Source organism: Hoplias malabaricus, unplaced genomic scaffold (genome assembly GCF_029633855.1).
Source record: "Hoplias malabaricus isolate fHopMal1 unplaced genomic scaffold, fHopMal1.hap1 H_1, whole genome shotgun sequence".
NCBI lineage: Eukaryota > Metazoa > Chordata > Actinopteri > Characiformes > Erythrinidae > Hoplias > Hoplias malabaricus.
The window spans coordinates 2,950,360-2,960,385 of NW_027101324.1; the positions used below are offsets into that span (position 1 = coordinate 2,950,360).

Below are 10,026 nucleotides of genomic sequence, written 5' to 3' on the forward strand. Positions count from 1 at the left end.
TCCAAGAGCCTTCACGATGCTGTGTTTTAATTAAACAGTCGGATTCCCCTTGTCCGCAGCAGTTCTAATTCGGCTGTTAGGTGCCGGCCGAGAGACCCGGCCCCGGAGGTCTCCCCCCGAGGCGAGACTCATAAGCCCGAGAGATCCACGGAGCCTAGGCTCGGCGCGCGAGGCTCCAGGGACACCGCCCCGACCCACCGAAGCCCCACCACCGGCGGTGGCCCGCTACGAGTCCACACACGCACGAGAGACCGCAACCCCCCCACGCGGACCTACGTTCCATTGCGTCCCTCCGCGTCCCATCGGGGGAGAGCGAAGGGCCGGACGCTCGAGCTTAGCCGGGGGCGGCCCACCCGGCGACGGGCGTCGGGAGCCCGGCCCGGCTTAGGTAGGGAGAGGGAGGCCGAAGGCGGTCATCCGACGGAGGTTAGTCCCGAAGGACGCTCCCCCGCCGGCATCCCACCGACGACCGGCTCCCCTACCGTCGACCTGACCGAGGCCCCCTAAGCGCCACCGCCGAGGGGGGGACACGCACCGGGGCTTAAGGTCTCGCTCGCCGCGACCCACTCTCATCGACCCCGACAGACAGACGGAGCCTTGTTCACGGGGGTTTGGATATACTGGGGGGACAATCTCTCGCCGTGCGCTTCCTCGCGCGCAGGACCCAGTGGGGGGGGGCCCGAAGGTGGACCGGGAACAGCTCCCCGTCGCACGGGCAGCACCGGGCTTTCGGACCCCGCATCAGCAGACACGGGCCCGACCGAGCTCAGCCATTAGAGCCAATCCTTATCCCGAAGTTACGGATCCGTCTTGCCGACTTCCCTTACCTACATTGTTCCAACACGCCAGAGGCTGTTCACCTTGGAGACCTGATGCGGATATGGGTACGGCCTGGGGGGAAATTCACTATACCTCCCCCGGATTTTCAAGGGCCGATGGGAAACGTCCCGGCCGTCGCATAGCGCATGCGACGCCTTTCAGAGCGTTGAGCCCCTATCTCGGGGTCGAACCCATTCCAGGGCGCTCCAGCTCTTTAGCAAGGAGAGAGAATCCTCCCCGGGGTCCCCACCGGCGTCTCCGGGTTCGTTTGCGTTACCGCCACGGGAGCGCCTCTCGGCGGCTCGATCTCCACCAATCCCAGGTACGGGGATATTGGCCCGATCCCCTTTCGGTCAGCGCGAGGCAGACGAGACCATCGCCCCAGCATTTTCCGAACGGCGCTCGCCTATCCCTTAGGACCGACTAACCCACGGCCAAGCGCTGTCGGCGTGGAACCCTTCTCCACTTCGGCCTTCAAAGTTCTCATCTGAATATTTGCTACTACCACCAAGATCTGCACCCGCGGCGGCTCGACCCAGGCTCGCGCCAAAGGCTTCTGCGCCACCGCGGCGCCCCTCCTACTCGTCGCGGCATACGGTCCCATGAGTCTCGGTTCTCTCTCTCATTCTCGCTGGCTTTTGGGGGGGGTGGGAGACAAGTACCGCCAGCGACGGCCGGGTATGGGCCCGACGCTCCAGCGCCATCCATTTTCAGGGCCAGTTGATTCGGCAGGTGAGTTGTTACACACTCCTTAGCGGATGCCGACTTCCATGGCCACCGCCCCGCTGTCTATATCAACCGACACCTTTCTTGGGGTCTGATGAGCGTCTGCGTCGGGCGCCTTAACCCGCGCGTTCGGTTCATCCCGCAGCACCAGTTCTGCTTACCAAAAGTGGCCCACTCGGCACCGTCAATTCCATGCCCGGCTCCAAGCCTGCGAGCCGGGCCTCTTACCCATTTAAAGTTTGAGAGTAGGGCGAGGCCCGTTTCGGCCCCGCGGCCTCCAGTCATTTCTTTACCGGATAAAACTTGAAGTTTCGGCGCCGGCTATCCTGAGGGAAACTTCGGAGGGAACCAGCTACTAGATGGTTCGATTAGTCTTTCGCCCCTATACCCAGGTCGGACGACCGATTTGCACGTCAGGACCGCTGCGGGCCTCCACTCAGGGTTTCCCCTGGCTTCGCCCTGCCCAGGCATAGTTCACCATCTTTCGGGTACCACCGCGTATGCTCTGGCTCCGCTCTCCGCACGTGGGAAGAGCAGGCCGGTGGTGCGCCGCCCGCCCCCTCGGAGGGTTAGGACGGATCCCACCTCAGCCGACGCGCGCCGGCCTTCACCTTCGTTGCGCCTCCGGGGGTTCTGGTCCCTTCGACTCGCATACGCGTTAGACTCCTTGGTCCGTGTTTCAAGACGGGTCGTTCGGGGTCCGAACTTAGCCGCTGACCTTAGGCGTTCGGGTGCTGTGGGCCTGGATCGCCCCCCGCATCGCCGTAGCGGGCCTAGCCCGGGGCTGAGGACAGCCCAGCCGGCCCGCTTCGACCGAACGATCGGGGGGGGCCCCCATCCCCATCCCGGAGGAGGGGAGAACGCGGAAAGGACATTGCTCCACGGCCCCGGCGTTATCGGCGAAGTCGGAGCGAGGGGCTGTAGCGGAACGCCCGTGTCCGGGGGCCGCGTGGGGACTCCCTTCTCCGGACGGACCTACCTTCACCCTCGGGCCCTTCCAAGCCTAACCGGAGCCGGTCGCGACTCACCACCACGCGGGGAAAGTACACCGGGCGGGGCCGGACCTCCGTACGCCCGACAGGCCCGAAGTCCAGAGGCGAAGCGCAGAGCCGAAGCGGGGAGCGGTGGAGTCGGCACCCCACCCCTCTCGCCCGGATACGCTCGCACCCCCGACCGCGGAACCCGACGAGCGCGGGGCCGTCCGCCCGGCTGAATCCCCCGGGGCAGTCTTCTCGGTCCCCGTACGTTTACCTCTCAACGGTTTCACGCTCTGTTGAACTCTCTCTTCAAAGTCCTGTTTCAACTTTCCCTCACGGTACTCGGTTCGCTATCGGTCTCGTGCCGGTATTTAGCCTTAGATGGAGTTTACCACCCGCTTTGGGCTGCATTCCCAAGCAACCCGACTCCGAGAAGCCCGACCTACCCGGGCGGGAACGCGGGACTCGCTACCGGGCTTTCACCGTCTATGGGAAGAAGCCACGTTCGCGAGGACTTGGTCCCGCGTCCGCACCGAGACGGATCTTACGGACTTCCGTACGCTACATTTCCCGGCCAACCCCGGTCAGGGGAAAGTGGGATTCAGCGCTGGGCTCTTCCCTGTTCGCTCGCCGCTACTAAGGGAATCCTTGTTAGTTTCTTTTCCTCCGCTTACTGATATGCTTAAGTTCAGCGGGTCGTCTCGTCTGATCTGAGGCCGCACACAGAGGTTTCTTATGCGGGGGCGAGGGCGGAGGCGGAGGGCCGAAGGCTAGGGGCGAGGGGCGAGAGCCCGGCACGAGACCGAACTCCGCGACACCTTCCCCCCCACCCCGGCCGCTCGCCCGCCCGCTCACTCGCCCGCTCGCTGGGTTTAATCGGCACTCGCCACCCCCGCGTCCGACTGCGCGGAGCCCCGCTCGGGACTCGGGGAGAGACCGTAACGGACGTGGACCCGGACCTACTCGGCTCTCCCTCCGTTCCCTGTACGGAGCTCTCTCGCAACACGGGCCGCGTGGACTGGCTCGGAACCGAGTCTTCGTTTGGGAAGACGAAGGGCCGTTTTCAGGCCCTGCGAGCTTCCAGCCGCGGTCTCTCTCTCTCAGCGGGGGCGCGGAGACCGATCGATGGGTAAAGCGACCCTCAGACAGGCGTGGCCGCGGGATGGACCCCCGCGGCCGCAATATGCGTTCGAAATTTCGATGATCTGTGTCCTGCAATTCACATTAGTTAACGCAGATGGCTGCGTTCTTCATCGAAGCACGAGCCGAGTGATCCACCGCTAAGAGTCGTATTCGGGTTTGTGCCCGGCCCGTTACAGGCCGGGCGAAGGAAGCCATTCGAACAAGAGACAATTTTTGCCAATATATTTCAAGCCGGGTGCCTTCCACCCCCGTGCAGGGGGGGAAAGGTCATTGAACCTGGGCGTCACCACCGGACCGAGGAGTTACGGCCCGGGGGACGATCGCCCGAGTAGGTGCCCGAGACTTACGTGGTTTAGGAGACCGGGGTCTAGGCACCCGCCGTTCCCGGCGAGGCCCAGGGGTTTGGTTCGCTGCGTTACGGGTCCCGGTCTAAGGCATTCAGGCGTGCGCTCAAAGCCAAGCTCTCCACCCCGGAGGGTATGAGCGAGGCCCGGTGGTACGCTCCCAAGTCCCCGCTTAGGGGAAGGCGCTGGGTAGATCCCACCTAGTCAGGACCGGCGGGCACCGGCCGTCTCCTTTCGGGTGTTTATAAACGCATCCGGGGTTCGTGAGGCCCCTTCAACTCGCGCACCGGCCTTAGACTATTATACGGTCCGTCTCTGCGAAGCCAACATCGGGGGTATTTTGCATGCGCTCTTAAGCTCCGCTCTAACCCCGTGAGGGGAAAGAGTTTCGCCCGGCGGTACGCTCCCGTCCACCACCGCCCCCTGTGCCGGGGGGATGGGTTCAGGGAGATCCCACCGAGGCCGGCGAGCACCGGCCAACGCCCTGGGGGTGAGTAAGCCCCTTTGACTCGCGCACGCACAATCAAGCCTTCAACGATCAATGGTTTTTTGGGTTTAACTACCCGGCGGGCGGCTCCGGCGCCACTCTTCCCCCCGCGAACGGGAGGGGCGGACCGGGGTACCTATGCACCTAAGGCGGTCCTCGCATAACCCCGAGTTCCGAAGCCGGCTCGCTACGTCCACCCACCCGGAGGGGGGAGAGACTCACGTCGGCCGACGACGAAAGGTACGAGGCTTCTGCGGTCCATACCTTGAAGGTACCCGCCGGGGGGGAGGTTCGGCCTCTCGAGTCCGACTCGACAACCGGCACGGACGGCGGGCGCCGACCGCGGCCAGGTCACCGTTATTGATCCTTCCGCAGGTTCCCCTACGAAAACCTTGTTACGACTTTTACTCCCTCTAGATGTCCGGGTTCGATCGACTTCCCATCGCCCGGAGGCGACCCCCGTTCGAGGGCCGCCCCGGGGACGGTCCGAGGACCTCACCGAGGCATCCGATCGGTAGTAGCGACGGGCGGTGTGTACAAAGGGCAGGGACTTAATCGACGCGGGCTGGTGACCCGCGCCTACTTGGAATTCCTCGTTCGAGGGGAATAGTTGCAATCCCCTGTCCCCAGCGGGGAATGGCGTTCATAGGATTGCCCGCACCTCTCGGCGTAGGGTAACTTACATGTTGAACCAGCCATTGTAGCTCACGTGCGACCCCGGACTTCTAAGGGCATCACAGACCTGTTATTGCTCCATTTCTCAAGTGGCTTCTGTGCCACAAATCGCTCTAAGAAGTTTAGCCACCGACCGCTGATTCCCACCGGGCGAACCCCAACCTTCAGGCCCGCGGTAAGCGGGAGGGCACCGGGGAGGGGAGAGGGAAGGCGAAGGCGAAGGACGGACAACCCACACCCGGAGAGCGGAACGAGGTGCGGACGGCATCGGGGAGGGAACCGAACGCGAAGGGGAGAGGCCGGAGCCACCCACTCGACGCAGAACTGAACCCCCGTCAACCGCATCACCTCCCCGAACCGATCCGGGGTAGAACCGGACCCCCGCCGAAACCCCCAACACCCCCACCCCGATGGGGACCCCCCGCGAACGGGGACCTTCGGGGATAGAGTCCGACCCAGGAGAGGGGCCGTGTAACTACTTAAAGGATGGGATCTCGTTCGTTACCGGAATTGACCAGACGAATCGCTCCACGAACTACCAACGGCCATGCACCACCACCCACAGAATCGAGAAAGAGCCGTCAATCTGTCAATCCTTACCGTGTCCGGGCCGGGTTAGGTTCCCCGCGTTGAGTCAAATTAAGCCGCAAGCTCCACTCCTGGTGGTGCCCTTCCGTCAATTCCTTTAAGTTTCAGCTTTGCAACCGTACTCCCCCCAGAGCCCAAAGACTCGTGGTTTCCCGGACGCTGCCCGGCGGGTCATAGTCGTTAACCCAACGCCGCCGGATCGCGGGTCGGCATAGTTTACGGTCGGAACTACGACGGTACCTGATCGTCTTCGATCCTCCGACTTTCGTTCTTGATTAATGAAAACATTCTTGGCAAATGCCTTCGCTTTTGTCCGTCCCGCACCGGTCTACGAATTTCACCTCTCTCGGTGCGGTACGAATGCCCCCGGCCGTCCCTCTTAATCATGACCTTTGGTCCGTCAAACCCACGAAATAGGACCAAGAGAGCGGTCGGATACCCCCCCGGCTCGGGGAACCGTGCGGCGGCCAGAAACGCCGGGCGTCACACCCGGGCGCCCCCGGCCCCACCCGGCCGCCTCGCCGAAGAGCTCCGACTCGCCCCCCATGGGAAGGCCTTATTCCATTATTCCTAGCTCAGTCCATTCAAGGCACGCTTCGGCCTGCTTTGAGCACTCTGTTTTGTTCAAAGTAAACGCACCGGACCCTTCCGCCCCCCACGTATTCAACCGCGGCGGACGACCCAGCTAAGGGCCTCTCCGCGGAGGAAGGGAGCAGAGGACACCGGATGAGTAGGGACAAGGTCCCGCGACCTCCACCCAGAGACCCGCGGGGGGTCCCCAACCCCCCCGGAGAGGGGCAGCTTCCCACCGCGAAGTCCGGACGGGCAGAGGCCCGGCAGCCGGGACCCGTCCCCGGATCCAACTACGAGCTTTTTAACTGCAGCAACGTTAACATACGCTATTGGAGCTGGAATTACCGCGGCTGCTGGCACCAGACTTGCCCTCCAATGGGTCCTCACCCACGGACGTAGATTGAGTTCATTTCGGTCCCGAAACCTTCAAACGGGGCCTCGCACCGATATTTTTCGTCACTACCTCCCCGTGTCGGGAATGGGTAATTTGCGCGCCTGCTGCCTTCCTTGGATGTGGTAGCCGTTTCTCAGGCTCCCTCTCCGGAATCGAACCCAGATTCCCCGTTACCCGTGGTCACCACACGTAGTCCCGTAGACTACCGTCGAAAGTTGATAGGGCAGACACTCGAATGAGACGTCGCCGCCCCGAAGGGCTCTGCGATCGGCCAAAGGTTATCTAGAGTCACCAAAGCGGACCCGACCGGAGTCGGGAGGGGGTTTTTTGGTTCTGATAAATGCACGTATCCGTGGGGGGCGCCGAGGGGGGAAGGTGAACCAGTCACCGACCACCTCGAAACGGCACCCCCACTTCCAACGCTTCGTTTGCATGTATTAGCTCTGGAATTACCACAGTTATACCAAGTAACGTGTGGAGCGATCAAAGGAACCATAACTGATTTAATGAGCCATTCGCAGTTTCACTGTACCAACGCCCGTGTGTACTTAGACTTGCATGGCTTAATCTTTGAGACAAGCATATGATACTGGCAGGATCAACCAGGCCGATCCCTCTGGTACTCAAACCCGGCTTGGGGAAAGAGAGAGAGTCGGTGGTGCGTGGAACTCGACCCCCCGAAGGAGGAAGAGACGCGCACCGCGGAAAGGCTTTTCGAACGAGACCCCCCGGAGGTGGGTCTGCAATCGGGGGTTTGACTACTTGGAAAATGTACGATTCAAGGCCCGGACGGTGCAGGCTAGGGGCCGGTTCCTTCCCTCAATAGGATCCCGACCCTAAGGCACCACCGACTCGGACCTTTTAACGGACCCAAACTGCGGTGGAAATTAGACCGACGGATCGGCTAAGTCTCCCTCGGAACGATTCTGGGACAAGCGGACCCCCTGTTACGGGGGGTCCACGAGCCATGGAGGCTGGAGCACGTGGCGGGGAGGATCGTTCTAAAAGCCGGTATTATTTCGGATTAGAAGCCTGCCCCTGGTGCTCCGGGTATGCCGCATTTCGAACGGGCGTAAAGGACGTCCGTTTAAGGGAAGAGAATGGAAGAGAATTTCCTGGCCCCCTCAAAGCGCGAGGAGGTCGGCATAGGTTTTACGGTACGCCCCCCCCGGAGCCGTCTGATGTTCAGAAGACGAAGGGTTTTGCCCCCAATCTCGTAAGGTCGAGGGCTCACCACCGAACTTCCAGCCGCGGTCCTTGGTAGGACCGATACGCGGACAAGCCGCAAAATCCTGGCCCCCTCGCAGTGCGAGGAGGTCGGCAAAGGTTTTACGATTCGCCCCCCGGAGCCTACGGTTAGTTTTCTCGATTTAAGAAGACGAAGGGGGTCGGGGCCCGGGAACCGTAAACCGAGCGCCTCTTCCCCTGCGAACTTCCAGCCGCGGTCCTTGGTAGGACCGATACGCGGACAAGCCGCAAATCCTGGCCCCCTCGCAGTGCGAGGAGGTCGGCAAAGGTTTTACGATTCGCCCCCCCGGAGCCTACGGTTAGTTTTCTCGATTTAAGAAGACGAAGGGGGTCGGGGCCCGGGAACCGTAAACCGAGCGCCTCTTCCCCTGCGAACTTCCAGCCGCGGTCCGTTTAAAAAGACCGATCCGTGACACCTCTAATGCGCTCTTTGCCTCCGGCCGTTTCCAGCGCGGGGGCCCGGTGGTGCGCTCCCAAGTCCCCGCGGAGGGGAAAATCTGGGAGATCCCACATTAGACCAAGCGGAACGCCGGTCTTCGCCTCGGGGGTTTGTATGCCCCTTTCGACTCGCGCACGGGCAAGAGTTAGGTTAGGAACGGGGACAACTGCCGGCGGGCGGCCCGTCGCACCCACCCCGCAAGTGGGCAGGTGGTCGGTGGCCTGTGGACCCGCCGCTCGGATTCGTTTATAGTAGGAACCATAACGGGGTACAACCCTCATACGCTCGACCCCCTCACGCCCAGAGAAGTGTTCACCTCCCTGGGCATATATCGAACGAATCATCGGGATTGAAGGGGAGGCCACCCAAACCATCCCCTTAGCCCAGAGGGGTGCCAGTCCTCGGGCTTCGGTATTCGCATCACCGGGGTCTATGGAGGTCTCGACTTAGGTTTTGAAAACCTCCAGAGGGGGGGCCGGATTAACCACCACCCTAGCCCAGAGGGGTGCCAGTCCTCGGGCTTCGGTATTCGCATCACCGGGGTCTATGGAGGTCTCGACTTAGGTTTTGAAAACCTCCAGAGGTGGGGCCGGATTAACCACCACCCTAGCCCAGAGGGGTGCCAGTCCTCGGGCATGTCACTTCGCATCACCGGGGTTCTATGGAGGTCTCGACTTAGGTTTTAAAAACCTCCAGAGGGTGGGGGCATATCTTATCCCCACCCTAGCCCAGAGGGGTGCCAGTCCTCGGGCATGTCATTTCGCATCACCGGGGTCTACGGAGGTCTCGACTTAGGTTTTGAAAACCTCCAGAGGGTGGGGGCATATCTTATCCCCACCCTAGCCCAGAGGGGTGCCAGTCCTCGGGCTTCGGTATTCGCATCACCGGGGTCTACGGAGGTCTCGACTTAGGTTTTGAAAACCTCCAGAGGGTGGGGCCTGACTTACCACCAACCCTTAGCCCAGAGGTGTGCCACTCCTCGGGCATGGAATTCGCATCAACGGGGTCTACGGATGTCTCGACTTAGGTTTTGAACACATCCAGGGAAGCAGAGCGGACATTCCCATTATTTCAAGCCCATCGGGAAGCCACTCCTTTGGGCATAGCGTTTCGCATCGCTGTTACCCAAACTTACGTCTGATTTAATGCCTCCCTAATATCCCGACGGCACCAGGCTGAGAAACCATATGCCCACAGGATTTGAGGCGTTGGAACCTCGTTCGCATAGCCGACAACGATGAACCTCCCTCGGACTCGCTACGAGGCTTGAGGAGGGTCCTGATTTTCTTAAAATCTCAGGTGAGGGACTTAGAAAATTTTCACTTTAAAACCACAGACCTCCAGAGGAGAGACCGGGCTTATCACAACCTTAGCCCAGAGGGCGTCACTCCTCGGGCATGTCACTTCGCATCACCGGGGGTCCATGGATGTCTCGACTTAGGTTTTGAACACATCCAGAAGGGGGGGCCGGATTAACCACCACCCTTAGCCCAGAGGGGTGCCAGTCCTCGGGCTTTAAATTCGCTTCGCCGGGGTCTATGGAAGTCATTTTTTAGACCTCCAGAGGGGAGGCAACCCAAACCATCCCCTTAGCCCAGAGGTGTGCCACTCCT

General features: G+C 61.6%; 1 non-coding gene across 1 annotated transcript; it reads right to left on the bottom strand.

Annotated features, from left to right (window-relative positions):
* Positions 1–3,657: 3,657 nt before the first annotated feature.
* On the bottom strand, positions 3,658–3,811 carry LOC136685976 (5.8S ribosomal RNA). Its single transcript, XR_010800238.1, has one exon. It is a non-coding gene; the product is annotated as a 5.8S ribosomal RNA (ribosomal RNA).
* Positions 3,812–10,026: the final 6,215 nt, after the last annotated feature.